We start from the raw sequence: 20,081 nt of genomic DNA, 5'->3' as shown, positions 1-20,081 counted from the left end.
GAGTATACAGTGAAAATAAAAAGAAAGGGGAATTTTATTAATATTCAGTTACCTCGAATATTGGGAGCATCAACCAACTCCAGTACAAATACTGAGTGGTCAGGTTCAATCACTCCGTTACAGTCAGCCGGGGCATACTGAAATGCTCCATTTGATTCCAATAACGGGAGTCAGCAGGAAGAGAAGGACCAATTCACACGACGGATTCGAGGAGCCAATTGGATCCAATTTCGATAATCCAATCCAGGTCCTCTTATCCAATATGAGACCTGAATTGGCCGGTCAACCCAATGCAGTCTAATTACGGGAAATCCAGGTCTTACTACGGGTCTTAGCCAATCTGACGCGAGGACCAATTTGACCCAATTATGGGAACACCCAGGTTACTACGGGCATCTTTCCCAATATAGGACCTGAATTGGTCGGGCGACTCAATGTGGTCCCGATTACGGGGTTCGATTCTGTTTCAGGCTGTCTTGTTCTCTGTGCCGTTTCAGGGAACGTTGTTTTCGGTAAATCGATTTCTTAAAGGTAAAAACAGAGGAGAAAGCTTGACGGCGAGAGCCAATTTCGGATCCAAGCTTGAGGTGGGAGCCAATTCCGGATCTAAGACGGAAGATTGAAGAAATTCAGAGGATAAGGTTAGGGGGGGATATAGTTTTGAGGGGGGGAGGTTTTTTTTTCGGGGGAATCGGGGGGGGAGCGAGTTTTCAAGCTTTTGCAAGGTTACCAGTTCGGTTTTTCATTGGAGGTTTTTGGAAGATCAAGGAAATTAGAGAGAGGAGCTTCATGCTTCGGGTCGGGGAAGGAAAGACATAGAATTTGGATTTTTCTTCTTCGTAGAGTTTTGGAAAGACTGAGGCAATCGCTGCTGAAGTCAGTGTTGTAATGGTGAATCGAGATTTTTAAATGAAGTGGGTTTGAATACTCTTGACTGTTTTGTAAAATCGAGTTACGTCTGTGATTGAAGGATTAAAGGGGTGTCTATAGGATTGAGTATGCGGAGTGAATGAAATTTATTGGATTAATCTAACAGGACAGTCAGTGGATACAAGATCGTAAGTACAAAGGGGTATTGAAGATTAACAGTTTGGGTTGTTTGGGGTTCTCTGTAACGTCTAGAGACCTATCGGCTAGGGCAAAAAAAAAGACTTCGACAAGCAGTCGAAGAGCATCCATATAGATTTACGGTACATTGTTGCAGTCGTTTATATTCCAGCAGTCAAAAACTGATAGACTGCTTGACTATCGGTAAATCTCCATACTACCTTCTACAACCAGACGCCCGGCGCGTTCTCGAGCAGGAAAGCACGTAATACGACATAAGTGGTGAACCCGACGTGAAAGCTTGAAGTAGAAGGTATTGGATTTCGGTTGATTTTATCTTTATTTTTATGGAAAACGAAAATAAAAATTTTGAAGGATTTTTGGGAGAAGTTTCTGGTGGGGAGTCTTCTAAAGGACAAGGTATGCACATGGATCCGTCTATTGCTAGTTTGTTTCAAGCCTTCTCATTGTCAATGCAGCAACAGCAAAGCAATGATCGAAAGGAAGCTTTGGCAACCAAAGCATTGCAAGCAGTGGTCAATAAAATTGATCAATTTGATGGGAGGAATATTTCAAGGTATTTAAGATGTTATGTTCGTGAAATGGAATTAAATTGGGTTTCTGAGAAGAAAATGGTTGCACTATTTGGACTTGCCATGATACCGGAGATAAGGGACCACATTACATCGATTACGGATCGTTGTGGGAATTCATGGGAGGATTTTTCACATGCATTGAAAGACGAATATTTCTTGGAAGATGTTGATCGTGTTACTAAGAAGCTGTATCTGGAATGGATTGAACGGCCTAATAAAAATTTGAAAGCAACAGAGCTACTAAGGGAATTTGAGAGGCAGTACTCTCAATTATCGAAGGTAGAAAAATTGACATTGGAGCCGAACAAAGTTGATCTATTTTTTCAAGCTGCTGATGGAGAATTGTAAGAGAAATTAGAACCCCTTCTTGAAGACAAAGAAGAAGATGAAGGATTGACAACGAAGTGGATGAACGTTGAAGATGCGATGGGGTTGCTTACAAAAAAAGAAAGGAGGAAGGATAGGAGCAATATTCCAAAAATAGTACAAGCACCCAAAGCTCCAGTACGTACAACACCACCGACAATGCCTACAGTTCAACCTTCGACATCCTTGTCAAAGAAAGCAGATATGGGTATGGAAGAAATTATACGAGGAATGCGAGATCTTCAAATCAAATTGGCAAGACTTGAAGAGAATACTTCTATAAACAATTCGAAGAATATTTCAAAACAAGGATATGTACAAAGATGCATTTGGTGTGATGATGCTTCACACACTAGAACAGATTGCAATGAATTTAATAATATGATACGGCAGGGAATTATTTGCTGGAAAGATGGGAAGATAGCATTGAAAGATAGGGAGGATCTTCTTCAAACCAATTTTGGCAAGGGAGGAATGAGAGCATTGGTTCAAGATTACTTAAAAGAGCATGAAACAGTAGTACGAGAAAGTGCAAGTTATGGTGCTAGAGTAGATGATGAAATTGGTGGAAGTACGGAAACTAGTGAGTTTTGGGCTTCTGCCGTTTCTACAATGCAAGAAGGGAAATTACCTCGAGAAGCGTTATTGAGAACTGCAGCTACAATACGAGGAAGAACAGGTTGGAGGGATCCTGTTGAGTCTCTTTCAGTTCATGCATATATTGCTAAGAGCCAACATGAAGCTTTGATGGAAGAAAAAAGACGAGGAAATTTTGATGATACTAGAGAAGGAAATTCTTTTAAGAGGCAAACTCGAGGAGACAAGGCTCGGGAGGCAGCTTCACAAGAATTACCTATAAAGGATACCTCAGCATCATTGGGAGAAAAAACAACGGAGACAAAAGATAAGGGCAAATCAATTGCTTATAAGCTACTTTCTGACATTGAAGCAGCAACAAATTTGAAAGGGATGTTGGAAGAACGTATATTAAACGCTAAGGTGGAATTCACATTGAAAGAAGTCTTAGGAATTGCAAAGAAGGAGTTTCATGATGTTATCATTGACAGCATTAAGCGAAAGAGACAATTAATGAGCAAAACTGGAATGAGTCATGCTATTGATGCAAGAATATGTAGAGATGAAGAAGAGGTTGATATTGGTTACAAGTAACCAACAAATGAAAAGAATGGGTATAATCAGCGAGTACGTTTCGAAGATTCTAGTGACAAGGAAATGGAAACTTTGAGCCATTATACTCGAAAGCATTGAGCAAGAGCAACTACAGAGGTATTAGTGAAAGTAGGAGATATAGAAGAACCAATAGTTGCTTTGGTGGACTATGGTTCTGAAATAAATCTCATGTCTAAAGATCTTTATAAGAAGCAAAAATGGCCAATTGATATGGAACATGGATGGGCAATACGAGCAGCTAATAACACACAAGGCGAATTATATGGAGCTTGTCCAGATGTCAAAATTCGGATTGGGGATGTTGCGACGGAGCAATATTTCTTCGTTCAAGATACAATGTCTTATCCGTTGATTTTAGGACAACCTTATATCATTGCAACACGGATGGAAACATAAGTACTTGACGATGGTTCTGCTTATGCAAGGGTACGTAGCGAAGTTGGAAGGAAAGCTGTACAATTTCTAACAGTACCTCCTAACCATGAACGGAATCGAGATAGGTTGAGGGAGAAACCATTGCCAAATATTGTTGAAGGATTTAAGGATTTTGGGGAGGTACCACTGTAAAGCGAGATTATGGAGGTACAAAAGAGGAGGTACTCTCGCGAGATGAAGGTGCCTTTGATGCGAGTTTTATTGGTATATTGGAGAATGGAAATATTATGTATAAGAAAGTTGATGATTTTAAAAGAAAAGAAAGAAAAAGATTATATGATATTGAAGGACAGTTACGCAAGATAGGTACATTGCAAGATGATGAGAGGATTTTGGGTGTTTATGAAGAAAATGGGCTGGAAGATTCATTGGAATTGATTACATCTATTGGGTTAGGGGATAAAGATAAGATTGTTGAGATTCATTCGAGAGAGGTTTATACCATGCTTGAATCTTTTCAAGCACCAGAAGTCACAGTAGAAACGAGATATAAAACGGCAGATAAGAAGGTAAAGCCTGTTGCCGGACCATTACCAGAGGATTCTAAAGAATAAATGGGAGAAGCATCAAAAGAAGCAAGTTTAAGAGATCCAATGAGTATTGGACATCAGTTTACTGAAGAGACTTTTGAAGAATTGAAGATTGGTTCTGATGGTTCTTTATTGCCGGAGGAAATTACTTGCTTCAAAAAGATGTTGGCTAAACAAGGTAGATCGTTTGCCTTCGAATCTCATGAAATTAGGTGTGTGGATCCAAATATTATAACACCTATGGTTATCTTCACTGTACCGCATGTACCTTGAAATCTAAGACCGATTCCAGTACCGAGGGCACATTTACCTAAATTGGTCGAACTATTGAAAGAAAAGATAAAGATGAAAATATTAGAACCTTCAATTGCGCTGTATTCTAGTCGATGGTTTACGGTACCTAAGAAGAATGGGTCACTACGGTTTATTCAAGATATGCAGCCGGTGAATGCAGTAACTGTCAGGAATGCAGGAATTGGACCTATTGTGGATGAATTTGCTAAGGCGTTTGCTGGAAGGGCGATCTATTCAATGGGTGATTTGTATTCAGGTTATGATCAATTTCAACTTGCCGAAGGAAGTAGAGATATGACAACGATGAGGACACCGCTTGGATTGGTTAGAATGTGCACTCTTCCTCAAGGCGCGACCAACTCGGTTGCGCATATGATGAATGGGATGAATAAGGTATTGAGAGATTTTATTCCGGAAAAGACTATGCCTTTTCTGGATGATGTTCCTATAAAAGGGTGCAGAGAAGGAGACAAGGATGAAACTTTAGATACGAGGGGGTGTCACAGATATGTTGTTGATCATATACAAGATTGTGAAAAGATTTTAACTCGGCTTGGAGAAGTTCATCTTACATTATCGGGTATGAAGTCCATATTTGGAGTACAAGAGGTTGTAATTGTTGGACATTTATGCGGATCTTACGGAAGAAAACCAGATCCGACTAAAGTTGATGCAATTGGAAGGATGAAAGAGGATTGTAGTTCTTTAACAGAGGTTCGCAGGTTTTTGGGTGCATGTGTATTTTATCGAATCTGGATCCCTCATTTTGCTCACATAGCGGATCCATTATATGAATTGTTACGCAAGGGTTACCAATTTGAATGGAAAGAAAGGCATATTCAGGCAATGCAAAGATTGAAGAAATTATTGATGCCACCTCCAATATTGCGGAAGGTTGATTATAATTACAATAGACTAGTGATTCTTACTGTAGACGCTAGTCCAATTGCCGTTGGATGGGCGGTGGGTCAAGATGATTCGAATGGGAGTAGATTTGCAGTTCGATTTGGGGCTAAAGTTTTAAGTATTAGTCAGCGTGCATATTCGTAAGTCAAAAGAGAACTTTGGGGAGTCATTTCGGCTATGAAAGCTGAAAAGGACTATTTGATTGGGGCAGTAGTAGTAATTGAAACAGATTGCTTGCCATTGCTTGGAATGATTACTAACTGTTCAACGCCAGATATTACAATGTTGAGATGGATTGCTTATATTAAGTCACTAAATCCAAAATTTAAGCATTTTACTGGGAAAGATAATTTAATAGCAGACATGCTATTTCCAGCAAGATACGAGAGGGAGGACGAAATGGTTGAAGACATTAATGACGTCAGATTAAAATTCTATTCAATATCAAATCTCAACAGAGAAGACAAGCTATTTCTTGAAGAATCTTATGAAGGAGAATTATTGGATATTGGTCATTATTTGAATACCTTGTCTAAGTAGGGGAATTGGTCTACAGAAAAATTCAAACAAATAAGAAAAAAAGCATATGGACTTTTACTTCGAGATGGATTCTTATGGAAGAGACCGAAGAAAGGAATTGGGATGCCACAACGAGTGATAGGCAAAAGGGAAGAAAAACTAAAATTATTAAAGGAGTTTCATGATAGTTTATGGGCAGGGCATAGAGGAATCTGGGCTACTTTTGCTAAACTCAAGGAACGATATTGGTGGAAAAATATGTATCGAGATGTGCTCTCATTTGTAGAGTCATGTGAAATCTGTCAATCGTATTCTAATATCCGACATCGAGATGGTCTTCATCCTACGTATCCTCTGGCTATTCATTTTAAATGGGTTGTTGATTTGGTTATTATGCCGGTTGGATTATGGCAGATGAGATATTTGGTTTTAGCTCGTGAAGATTTATCAAATCTAGTAGAAGGAAGAGCATTGAGGACAAAATCTACAAAGGGGATTTGTAGGTTTTTGCTTGAAGATGTCATTTGCCGTTACGGGTGCGTAGGAAAAATCACTGCAGATCGTGGAGAATTAAATGCACAAGATGCTCGTAAGTTCTTTGAAAAATGTGGAGTTAAACTATCACTGAATACTGCTTATAATCCGGAAGGGAATGCGAAAAGCGAATGCGGTCACCCGCCGATTGTCAAAGCATTAGTTAAAGCTTGTAATGGGAAGGTTAAAGAGTGGCCACGGCTTTTGTCATTTGCATTATGGGCTGATCGAACAACACATAGTTCGGTGACAGGATATATGCCAGTAGAACTTATGACAGGTCAAAAACCAATTATGCCGATTGAAGAAAAGGTACTTACTTGGAGTATGCTACCATGTGAAGATGGATTGACAAGAGAAGAACTTCTGGCTATTAGGATTCGACAATTGGAGCAAAGAACGGAAGATGTCCAGATAGCATTGGAAAGGTTAAAAAGAGCAAGGTTACAAAACAAGGCGCGATTCGATAAGCAACATCGATTGAGACCAAAAGCAATCGAGGAAGGTGACTGGGTACTTGTTTATGACAATAGTCTGGATAATCAACATAGTACTTTGTGGAAATTTTCAAAACGTTGGTTTGGACCATATGTTATAACAACTGTTCATGATAATGCGACTTACTCATTACGGGAGTTAGATGGTACAAAATTCAAAATACCAATTGCAGGAAAGAGAATAAAAATATTTAAATGAAGACACGCAGAGATGAATATGGAAGACCTTAATGAAGGTACAGAGATTCCGCAGCAAGAAGATGAAAGTAATATGGATAATAAAGGTGACGAAGACGAACTGGACAAAGACGTAGGGGATATATTCTGAATCAAACAGCAATTGGGTAAATTGGTGCATACCGGAGGATGCACAGGTTCAGAGGGGATGGATGTCGTGTTGTAACACGAGTATACAGTGAAAATAAAAAGAAAGGAGAATTTTATTAATATTCAGTTACCTCGAATATTGGGAGCATCAACCAACTCCAGTACAAATACTGAGTGGTCAGGTTCAGTCACTGCGTTACAGTCAGCCGGGGCATACTGAAATGCTCCATTCGATTCCTATAACGGGAGTCAGTAGGAAGAGAAGGACGAATTCACACGACGGATTTGAGGAGCCAATTGGATCCAATTTCGATAATCCAATCCGGGTCCTCTTATCCAATATGAGACCTGAATTGGCCGGTCAACCCAATGCAGTCTAATTACGGGAAATCCAGGTCTTACTACGGGTCTTAGCCAATCTGACGCGAGGACCAATTTGACCCAATTACGGAAACATCCAGATTACTACGGGCATCTTTCCCAATATAGGACCTAAATTGGTCGGGCGACTCAATGTGGTCCCGATTATGGGGTTCGATTCTGTTTCAGGCTGTCTTGTTCTCTGTGCCGTTTCAGGGAACGTTGTTTTCGGTAAATGGATTTTTTAAAGGTAAAAACAGAGGAGAAAGCTTGACGGCGATAGTCAATTTCGGATCCAAGCTTGAGGTGGGAGCCAATTCCGGATCTAAGATGGAAGATTGAAGAAATTCAGAGGATAAGGTTAGGGGGGGATATAGTTTTGAGGGGGGGAGGTTTTTTTTTCGGGGGAATCGGGGGGGGAGCGAGTTTTCAAGCTTTTGCAAGGTTACCAGTTCGGTTTTTCATTGGAGGTTTTTGGAAGATCAAGGGAATTAGAGAGAGGAGCTTCATGCTTCGGGTCGGAGAAGGAAAGACATAGAATTTGGATTTTTCTTCTTCGTAGAGTTTTGGAAAGACTGAGGCAATCGCTGCTGAAGTCAGTGTTGTAATGGTGAATCGGGATTTTTAAATGAAGTGGGTTTGAATACTCTTGACTGTTTTGTAAAATCGAGTTACGTCTGTGATTGAAGGATTAAAGGGGTGTCTATGTCATGGACATACATATAATTACCTATATGAATAGATAAAAGTATGTAAAAGTAGGTTAATTGTGTAATATCTTCTAGAGAAGCTTCTTAGAAGCTTCATAGACGCTGCTTTGACTTTATAGGAGTCTATAGTTGACTTTTAGGTTAGAAACTTGGTCAACAAGTTAGCCATGTGCCACGCATGTTGGAAGCTTAAAGAACAAGCTAACTACGTGGTCCATCCATAGAAAACTTGCCTTGCAAGCAAAGGCATGTGGCCTAGAAAGTCAACATATATTGGAGGTCTTATAGAACATCGCCACGTGGCTTCTAGTTAGATAGTATATATAGAGGCAAGAGTGAAGCCCTCTTCACTCTTGTCAACTCCTTTCTTGCTTCTAGTCTAGTTTCAAGGGTCTCTAGTTTTCTTGTATTTTGGCAATAGCCATTCCAGTTTCTTTCTTAATATACATATTTCTATTTTGTCCTATTTCTTTTTGAGAAAAGTCTCACTTATTCTTTAGCTTTCATCGAGTTCTTGTCCTTGACAGATTGACAAGAGTGCACTTACAATATCAAAGCTTTATCTTTTCTTGATTAAGAGTGGATTACCCCTTTTTCTTGATAAGACATAAGCGCATTAGAAGTTGCGGATTACCCTCTTTTAAATTGATATTGTTCTTAGTATTTTCTTTGTTATCAATTCCTCTCTTCTATTTGTTTTGAGCGTTATTAGGCATCTTCTCTTTTCTAAGTGCTACTATGACAGAGCTTGTTGAAATGAAGAGTGCAATGGCACAGATGCAAGAACAATTGAGGGAGTTAATGCTTGCGATGCATCAGCTAAATTTACCACCACAAGGAGCAACAAGAATGGTAGGAAGTGAAGATATAGAGATGATTGGGGCTGCTTCAACATCTGCACCAAACCATGTCCCTTCTCCAAGAATGGAACACCCTTCGAGTGTTAGAGAACCGAGAGTTGCCTTGCCCGAGAAGTTTGATGGTACCAGATCCAAGTTTCGAGGATTCATCAATCAGGTCCAACTAGTGATTGAACTTCAACCCCAGAGCTATCCAACTCCAGGGTCACAAGTTAGATTCATTGGTACACTTCTTTCAGGTTCAGCATTGTCATGGTTTTCATCTTTTCTTGAACGACGAGATCCAATATTGGATAATCTGGAGGCTTTTTTGGCGGAGTTTCGATCCATGTTTGGAGAACATGATGCAATTCGTGTTGCAACCAACAAGATCCGTATTTTGCGACAAGGCAATCGATCAGTAACATTATATGCTTCGCAATTTCGACAACTTGCAACTGATATCAAGTGGGATGATGCCGCACTTGTGAGTCAATTTCTCTACGGATTACAATATGAGGTAAAGAAATTGATGCTTAATTTACCTGATCCTCAAACATTGAGCCAAGCAATTGACTTTGCTGTGAAGTGCGACAATCGACTTTTTGAATTTCGATCCGAGAGTCGCACAAGTGGGCCTCAACGTTACTACAATTCAATGGCAACACCGACGTCTCCTCAACACATACCTTCAGAAGTAGAGGATATGCAAATTGATACGGTACGTTTCAAACCTCTTACTGAGCAAGAAAAGTCTCGTCGTTGACAAGAAGGATTGTGCTTATATTGTGGAGAACCTAAGCACACTGCTCAACATTGTCCAAAGAAACGACGTAACTACAAAATGAGGAGTACGGCTGTCAAAGAAGACAGTATGTCAGAAAACGAGTACGTCCAGCTACAATAGGGACCGTGCGGCTGGAATCTTGTACAACTTCTAATAAAGGTCCTATCCTCTCCTCAGAACCATCTCCTTGTTTTATAATAGATGTGCGTTTAGGACCTAATAATTACAAAGCCTCTGCCTTGGTAGATTCAGGAGCCTCATCTTGTTTTTTAGATGAAGAATTTGCTAGATGTCATAGAATATCATTAATACAAAAAACTAAACCTGTACACGTAGAAGTCATAGATGGTCGTCCGTTGTCTTCTGGAGATGTAACTCACGAAACACTTCCTGTAGATGTAGTAATAAATGGTCATAGTAGTTGCGTAATTTTTAATGTAATTAGATCTCCCTCTAATCCAGTAATTTTAGGCTTATCATGGTTAGAAAAGTATAATCCTCGAATAGATTGGATTTCTCGTAAACTTGATTTTCCTCAGAGCATTAGTAACAGTTCTATTAACCAAGTAAAAAACCATGAGTCTAGTATAGTAAAACTCGCACCTATAGGTGCAAAAGCATTTATACACGCAGCAAAAGAAGGATCAACTTTTGCTATTTATGCTGCACCTATTTCTGAAAGCGTAAAGACTTCAAGTGGCATTCCAAGTCAATATCAGGATTATCAAGACGTTTTTGAGAAAAAGAATGCAGATATTCTTCCTGAGCATCGCCCATACGATTGTTCAATCGATCTCAAGGAAGGAACTCAGCCACCATTTGGACCAATTTACAGTTTATCGCAAGATGAGTTGGCTGAACTCAAGACATATATTGACGAGAATTTAGCGAAGAATTTCATACGCCATTCAAAATCTCCAGCAAGAGCTCCAATTCTATTCGTAAAGAAAAAAGATGGATCTTTACGAATGTGTGTTGACTATCGAGGACTCAACAAGATCACAATCAAGAACAGGTATCCATTACCTTTGATATCAGGACTCCTTGACCAGTTAAATCAAGCTAAGATATATACAAAAATAGATCTAAGAGGAGCATATAATCTAGTACGGATCAAAGAAGGAGATGAATGGAAGACTGCGTTTCGAACCAGGTACGGGCATTTTGAATATAATGTCATGCCTTTTGGACTCACGAATGCACCAGCTGCTTTTCAACATCTCATGAATGATGTATTTCGTGAATTCTTAGACAATTTTGTCGTCTGCTACCTAGACGATATCCTGATTTATTCTAAGAATGTTGAAGAACATGAAATACATGTTCGTCAAGTATTACAAAAACTTAGAGATGCAGGATTGTACGCCAAGATGGAAAAGTGTGTATTTCACACTACTCAAGTTGACTTTTTAGGATACATCATTTCAAATGATGGTCTTATGATGGATTCTAAGAAAGTCCAAACAATCATGGATTGGAAGATTCCAAAGACTGTAAGAGATGTCCAATGTTTCTTGGGATTTGCCAATTACTATCGGATCTTCATCAAAGACTTCTCACGAGTTGCAGCTCCACTTACACGCTTGACTAGTAAAGATAAATTCCAATGGAATCAAGAAGCGGAAGCAGCATTTGAAGCCTTGAAGACATCGTTTGTCTCTGCACCAGTCTTATATCGTGTTGACTTTTCCAAGGCATTTTTTATGGAAACAGATGCATCGGATTTTGCCTTGGGTGCAGTTTTATCACAAATGGGAACAGATGACAAACTTCATCCGATAGCTTTTCATTCAAGAAAATTCTCAGCAGCCGAGATCAATTATGAGATCCACGATAAAGAACTTCTTGCAATCGTGGATTCTTTTCAAGAATGGTGTCATTATCTAGAAGGTGCTTCTAGTCCAGTCATTGTGTATACAGATCACAAGAACCTCGAGTATTTCATGTCAGCACGCGTGTTGAATCGTCGTCAAGCTCGTTGGAGTATGTCTTTGTCAAGATTCGACTTCATTATCACTTATCGGCCAGGAAAACAACAAGGTTTGTTCGATGCCCTGTCTAGACGTTCTTATTTTGCACCAAAAGAAGGAGATGCAGCTTTTGAGCAACAAAGAACGGTCCTCTTGAAACCGGAGCAATTTCATCTCCGAGCAATGAAATCAACATTGACTGTTGATTCAACTTTTCTCAAGCAAATCCAGTCCAGTATGTCCTCAGACCCTCTTGTTCATGATATCGAGAATAATTCTTCCAAGTCTCATGATTCTTCTAAGTTCAAGTTCAAAAATAATCTATTATATTTTGAAGGACGCCTATATGTTCCGGAAGGAAAAGCACGTTTGCGTGTTCTTCAAGCACGTCATGAGTTTCCAACAGCAGGGCACTTTGGATATAATAAGACTTTGGAACTCATATCAAGAGATTTTTGGTGGCCACAAATGTGGAAGTCAGTCAAAGACTTTGTACAATCATGTGATATTTGTTCAAGATCAAAAATTCCTCGACATCGACCTTACGGACTTCTTCAGCCATTACCTATACCAGAACAACCATGGTCTTCTGTTTCTATGGATTTCATCACAGATCTTCCAAACTCAAGATCTTATGATTCTATATTTGTGATAGTAGATCGTTTCACCAAGATGGCACATTTTATGCCATGTACAAAATCTATCACAGGTGAAGAAACAGCTAAGCTTTTCATTGATAATATCTATCGCTATCATGGATTACCTAAAGATATCATATCGGATAGGGGAACTCAATTTGTGTCGAGATTCTGGAGGACTCTTTTCAAGATTTTAAAAGTGGACATAAAGCTATCTTCAGCTTTCCATCCTCAAACTGATGGACAAACAGAACGCGTAAACCAAGTCTTGGAACAGTATTTAAGGTGTACCATCAACTACCAACAAGATGATTGGACAATCCTTCTGCCATTGGCAGAGTTTGCTTATAATAATACAGTACATTCTTCCACGCAACAAACACCTTTCTTTGCCAATTATGGCTATCATCCACGACTTGATACTTTTGATTTTTCAAAAGTTGATAATCCTGCAGCAGAAGATATGGCAAATCGGTTGTCAGAGTTACATGCAATAATGAAGGCGCAGTTGAAGAAAGCTCAAGAACGACAAAAGATAAATGTAGATGTATATCGTAAAGAGCAACCACAACTCAACGTGGGTGATAAGGTATGGCTACTTCGTCGCAATATCAAGACCACTCGACCTTGTGACAAATTGGACTATCGTAGGCTTGGCCCCTTTTCTGTTTCTGAACAGATCAACCCAGTTGCATATCGGTTACATCTACCGGAGTCAATGAAGATCCATCCTGTATTCCACGTGTCTCTTCTTGAACCATATAAGACAGTGGATATACAAGGAAGAAGACAAATGCCACCGCCTCCTATAGAAGTAGATAATAATGAAGAATTTGAGGTGGAAGAGATATTAGACTCAAGGCGGCGCCGAAATAAGCTGGAATATCTTGTTCATTGGTGCGGATATGATATTAGTGAGCGCACATGGGAGCCATCCAAGAATCTAGCAAATGCATCAGCTAAAGTCAAAGTTTTTCATCAACGACATCCATCAAAACCAAGATGAAAACCTCTCTTATAAAAGAGACAAGATTGAGGAAGTTATGAAGGCCTCAACAGTGATCAAATAACAGGGTGGTCTTCTCGCCCTGGAATGGGACACTATCGATGGCTAAGAGGACCCATCAACTATCTTCGAAGAGAACAAAGATCAGAGTATGTAGCAAATACAATTCGCCGCATATTAGATTTTCTCAATATATAATCACCGCTCCTCGTGGAACTCGTCCCTAGAAGGGGGGGTAATGTCACGGACATACATATAATTACCTATATGAATAGATAAAAGTAGGTTAATTGTGTAATATCTTCTAGAGAAGCTTCTTAGAAGCTTCATAGATGCTGCTTTGACTTTATAGGAGTCTATAGTTGACTTTTAGGTTAGAAACTTGGTCAACAAGTTAGCCATGTGCCACGCATGTTGGAAGCTTAAAGAACAAGCTAACTACGTGGTCCATCCATAGAAAACTTGCCTTGCAAGCAAAGGCATGTGGCCTAGAAAGTCAACATATATTGGAGGTCTTATAGAACATCGCCACGTGGCTTCTAGTTAGATAGTATATATAGAGGCAAGAGTGAAGCCCTCTTCACTCTTGTCAACTCCTTTCTTGCTTCTAGTCTAGTTTTAAGGGTCTCTAGTTTTCTTGTATTTTGGCAATAGCCATTCCAGTTTCTTTCTTAATATACATATTTCTATTTTGTCCTATTTCTTTTTGAGAAAAGTCTCACTTATTCTTTAGCTTTCATCGAGTTCTTGTCCTTGACAGTCTATAGGATTGAGTATGCGGAGTGAATGAAATTTATTGGATTAATCTAACAGGACAGTCAGTGGATACAAGATCGTAAGTACAAAGGGGTATTGAAGATTAATAGTTTGGGTTGTTCGGGATACTCTGTAACATCTAGAGACCTATCGGCTAGGCCAAAAAAAAAGACTTCGACAAGCAGTCGAAGAGCATCCGTATAGATTTACGGTACATTGTTGCAGTCGTTTATATTCCAGCAGTCAAAAACTGATAGACTGCTTGACTATCGGCAAATCTCTATACTACCTTCTAAAGCGAGACGCCCGGCGCGTTCTCGAGCAGGAAAGCACGTAATACGACAACGGACATAATCATGTAAGCTAGTAATTATATATACAAATAGGTAGAAGTAAATAAAAGTAGGTAAAAGTAAGTTAATTCTATAGTATTTAATATGGAAGCTTCCTAAAAGCTTCATAGACGCTGCTTTGATTTCATAGGTGTCTTTAATTGACTTTTTGGATTAGAAAAGTAAGGCACGTAGGACACATGCCTTGACACGTAGACACATTTGGATTAGAAAACTTGCCTTGTAAGTCAAGGCATGTGTCTTACAAAGTCAACACATATTAGAGGTCCTATAGAACGTCGCCACGTAGCCCTTAGTTAGATAGTATATATAGACACAAGAGTGAAGGCTTCTTCACTCTTGTTAACTCCTTTCTTGCTTCTAGTCTAGTTTCAAGGGTCTCTAGTTTTCTTGTCTTTTGGCAATAGCCATTCCAGTTTCTCTTTTAATATATATACTTATTTATATATATTTTGTTACATCTCTTTGAGTGAAGGCTCACTTGTCTAAATTATTTTTTCATTGAGTTCTTATTCTTGACATCTTTATTCTTAGAATTCATTAAGATGTCCAAATAATAGATAACAAAGTCATTGTAAAATTCACAAAAAATATCATTTATTAGATGTTAAAAATTAATTTTTGCATTCATGAGTCCAAAAGGCCTGACATCGTATTCAAAATATCCATATTTAATTCAAAATATAATTTTTTATTCATCTCCTTCTTTAATGCGTATTAGATTATATGTTCCTTACAGATCTATTTTGGTATAGATCTTTGCTTGATTGAATCAATCAAGAAGTCTTGAAATCAAAGATAGAAGATATCTATTCTTGATGGTGATTTTATTTAGTCTTGGATAGTCTACACACATCTATAGAGATCCATCTTTTTTCTTCACAACCAAGATAAGATCTCTTATTAGAGATTTAAAATGGCAATGAAGTTCTTAGCTAAGTTCTTGTCAATATATTTTTTGAATGCAACCAATTTGATCTCTCAAAATCTATAGATTAGTCCAAATGGTGGTTAAACTCAATCTTAAAGATCAATCAAACAATCATAGAAATAATACTTTGAAAGAATATTTGTATTTTTTTAAAAAACATCTTAATAATGTTGATAATTGCTTAGACTGTTACTTGAAATCTTTTTTCCATCAAAAATAAGTATGGCATATATAGCAAAAGTTGACCTTTCTTTTGCAACATGTATGAAAGATCTTATATCTATCAATAAGAATTTGGATATATTGAATTTATTAATTTTTATTTGACTAGAAAAATCTTAGATTAAACTATGGAAAAAATCAAGGTTACAAGAAATTTAATTTTTTTAGAGGTTATATTTTTTAAGCCACAATAATCCTAAAATAATTGAGTTAGAAATAAATCTAATCACATTAAATATTACTAAGCTATTATGACTATTAGTTGCTATATCTAAAGCAATAGTTTTATGACATTTCCAAAAGACAACAGACAACTATTAAGTACTTCTATAAATTCAAGTTTGATTTTTTTAACTAAGCATATTTCTTGTTTTTGACAAAAACTTCATCTATAAAATAGGCTGAGGCTTTTGAATCTAATAAAGCTAAGATTTTGTAATTTTTTGGTCTTAAAAAATTTTCTAATATAAAACAAGATAAAAGAGAAGATAAGACCTTTATTAGGTATTGCACAAGATTCCAGCCATTGCTTCAACAAAATTTTAACCTTCAACAAAATTCCGGACTCTACAAATTCCATCTGATGAATCACTCTCAATTCCCAATACTCAATGTATTATAATCCTTCCATCCTTATCTATTCTTCACAAATATTTCCAATTATTCTTTTTTAATTCACCATTGTATAACTCAATATTCAATAAATTGAATTCTTCTGTTGACAATATCGAATCTCTTTTCATTCGAAACCATTACTTTATATTTTTGAGAAACTATCCATAACTCTTCTTCTACAAAGAAAACAAAATCGAAGAAATAAATAAAGAAAGAAGTAGCACCAAGCTTACTCTGGCTTATGACTATCATAGTTTGGCCCTTAAACTAACTTCTATAACTCTTATATATTTTTTCCTAATTTTCTAGATTCTAATTATAATTCTATATATAACCACTTTTATTAACTAAATTAATTATATGTCTTTTTGAATTACCTATTCTATGGACTACTAGTATATTTTATCAATATCTTTCAAAAAAAAATTAATATCTATTCTATATAACCCCACTCCTATTTGTGAAGCATCCTTGCAAACATATAATTGATACCTATTTAAAAACTACTTAACAAAACTTTACAAAAATTTTGTCCTCTCTCAACCACCCAATTGATCAATTGCTACATTATCTGTTATTAGTTCTATTGATTTTAGTTGCAATTACAAATCTTCTTTCTCCTCTAATCCTTCCATTGACTCCTTCCTCGACTAGGTTGATAGATCTTCATTACATTCTTTTAATTTACGAACTTCAGTCTCGAGTTTCAAGATCTAGGCATCCCGGAGTTTCAACTGATGCTACTGTTGACTCATCCATTCTAGGATATCTTCAATCGACACTTATGACCGGCTCCTCACGATTAATTCTTCCATCAATTTTGCTACCTCAACTTGTAAAACTTCAATTTCGGACCTCAACCTCTTCGTTTTGCATCTGGATTGGTCACTCAATACCACTTTCTCTTTTGTCAATAACTCTGCCTTGTTTCTTTCTACTTGAAAATGGCATTTGAGTTTCTTCCATTTCAAATCCGATGTCTTGCGATTCTCGATCAATTCGTCCCTTTGTCCTTCCACAATCCATAAGATGTATTTTTTATTTATTTATTTATTTTTTTTGTCTAAGCCTTATATTGGTGAACTAATTTCACAGGAGGTAGTTTTGATGTGTGTATAGCTCTTATATTTTGGCCACTATCTTCTTTGTTTGTAACTCGCTTTGTACTTTTAATTGCCATGATGTTCTCTCTGTTAAGCTCTTAACTGGAACTACTACTCTCAAATATGCAAGGAACATAAAAAATAGCAATCTCAGAAAAACAACCCAAAACGATACTACAAAATCACCTCTAACTGGTATCCAACTCCTTTTCTCTTACTACCTTGTGATAATGATGACATGTTATCCATACTATCTATTTTTCACCTCCGTCCTATTTGACACATTAGTAATAATCAACTATCCTTTTAACTCCCTCTACATCCTAACGCACTTATACCATAATTAGGTCTATCCTAAGTCCATTCAAAGTTACTTCTTCTAAAAAAATAAAAATCTGTCCTAGATTTTATGTATTATATAACCATAATCAGTTCCTGTTAATGCGGATACTGAATTGATGGCCTATGAAATCTTCCAATTGAACAAATCCATTGGAAAAACCTTCAACCACGCAATATGGCCCATACCAACAAACTTAAAATTTGCCTAAAAAATGATTAAACCGACTATCATATAGCAATACGAAATCATTGGGTATAAAACTCTTAAGATATAGTTTACTATCATAGTAATTCTTCTTCCATTTTTCAGTTGCTTCCATTTTGAAAAGAAGTATAGCCCATATTTCATCCAATTCCACCAATTTCGCCAATCGAGAGTGTAATGACTCTTTGTCATTGAGTCGTTCATCGAAGGCAATCCATAAACTTTGAACCTCCAACTCAATGGATAAAATTTCTTCTTCCCTGTAAACTACTTGGAACGGAGTAGAGTTAGTAGTTACTTTATATGCGATACGATACGCCTACAAAGTCACAAAGAATTTGATCTCCCAATCAATATCCGCCTTCAAAATTGTATTAACTAAGACCTTTCAAAAAATTCCGTTGGTCTTTTTTGTTTGCCCATTTGTGCGAAGATGATATGGAGTGGTTTTCTAATGCTTGATCTTGTATGTATTCATTAAGACTGCTATGGTAGTATTTATGAAATGAGTGCCACGATTGCTAACCAATTTCTTTGAACATCCAAATCGAGTCATAATATTTTCATATAGAAAAGTGATCATCGTATTAGCATTATCATTGCAAGTAGCAATAGCCTCTATCCATTTTGTTACATAGTCCGTAATGACTAAAATATATTGTTTCTAGCCAAGTTTTGACACTAGTGCAATGGAACCGACAAAATCGATACCCCATTTTTCAAACGTGCTTGTATCAAAATTGGTACTAACTGCATCGTTGAAGTATCCATGGGTTGATCAATTTGTTGACAGAGATCATAACAACGAACAAATTGGTGTGCATCAGAAAACATTGTCGGCCACCAATATTCGGCCATTAAAGCCTTGCGAGTAGTACTGTCTCCCACAAAATGACCACCACAACTATCCAAATGGCAATCCTCTAGTATCGACTATACTTCACTTGGAAAGATACAGTGTCTTAAAATGCCCTCTTTGCCTTGTTTATACAAAGCATCACGAATCATTGTATATGAGGCACTCTTCAGAATGAGTCGTTTCTTAAGGTAGTCGGTGAAAGTCGGCAAAAAGATGTAGAAGGTCAAAAACTGAATGATTTCACTATATTTGAAAGAAATTACATCCACCACAAATAATTCAGTGTGAAGAAGAGCATCAGGGACAAGTTCATTGTCTAGAAAATTAGACAATCGAGATAAATGATCAACATTTACATGTTTCTTCATAGTTAGTACGACAATCGTAAAATTGAACTCTTATAGGAGTAATACCCATCGAGCAATGCATCCACTCAAATGAGGCTTATTAATCATGTATTTGATGGCATCATAATCCACATAATATACAAATGGATACTCAAGCAAATAGTGCCAAAATTTCTGAACCGAGTATATCATACCCAACGCTTTTCTTTCAATACTAGTTTAATTACATTCGGCAATCACCAATTATCAACTGGCATAATAAATAGGATGATCCAGACCCTTGTTACACTTCTGACTTAGCACCTATCCAATAGTCACATTGGATGCATCAACGTACTTATGAAATAGCTCCATCCAATGAGGGGCCACCAATATTGGTGCAAAGACCAATTTTAACTTCAATATTTCAAAGACCATAGTACATTCCATGGTCCAGATGGAACTAGTCCCATCTGAAAAAGGTTTCTTCTATAAGTTCGTTAAAGATTGACAAATAATTACAAATGAACGAATAAATCATCAATAATAACTAACATAGTAGACAAAGCCTCGAATACCGGAGATCGTCTCTGGTCTCACCAAGTTCATTATATGCTTCATTTTATCAAGATCCATAGCAATACCACGGTTGGAGACAATATGTCTTAATAATTTTCTTGACAGAACACCAAATTGATACTTATCTAAATTCAACGATATCCCAAACTTAGAACACTGAGCCAAATATTTGCCTAGATAATTAAGATGATTTTGTTTTTACTAAATGCATAGAAGTCATCTAAAAAGATTTCTACAA

The sequence above is a fragment of the Physcomitrium patens genome, chromosome 8 (assembly GCF_059467195.1).
Source record: "Physcomitrium patens ecotype Gransden chromosome 8, ASM5946719v1, whole genome shotgun sequence".
NCBI classification, from domain to species: Eukaryota; Viridiplantae; Streptophyta; class Bryopsida; order Funariales; family Funariaceae; genus Physcomitrium; species Physcomitrium patens.
The sequence above is the reverse complement of the archived record's forward strand: the minus strand, read 5'-3'. Positions refer to the sequence as shown.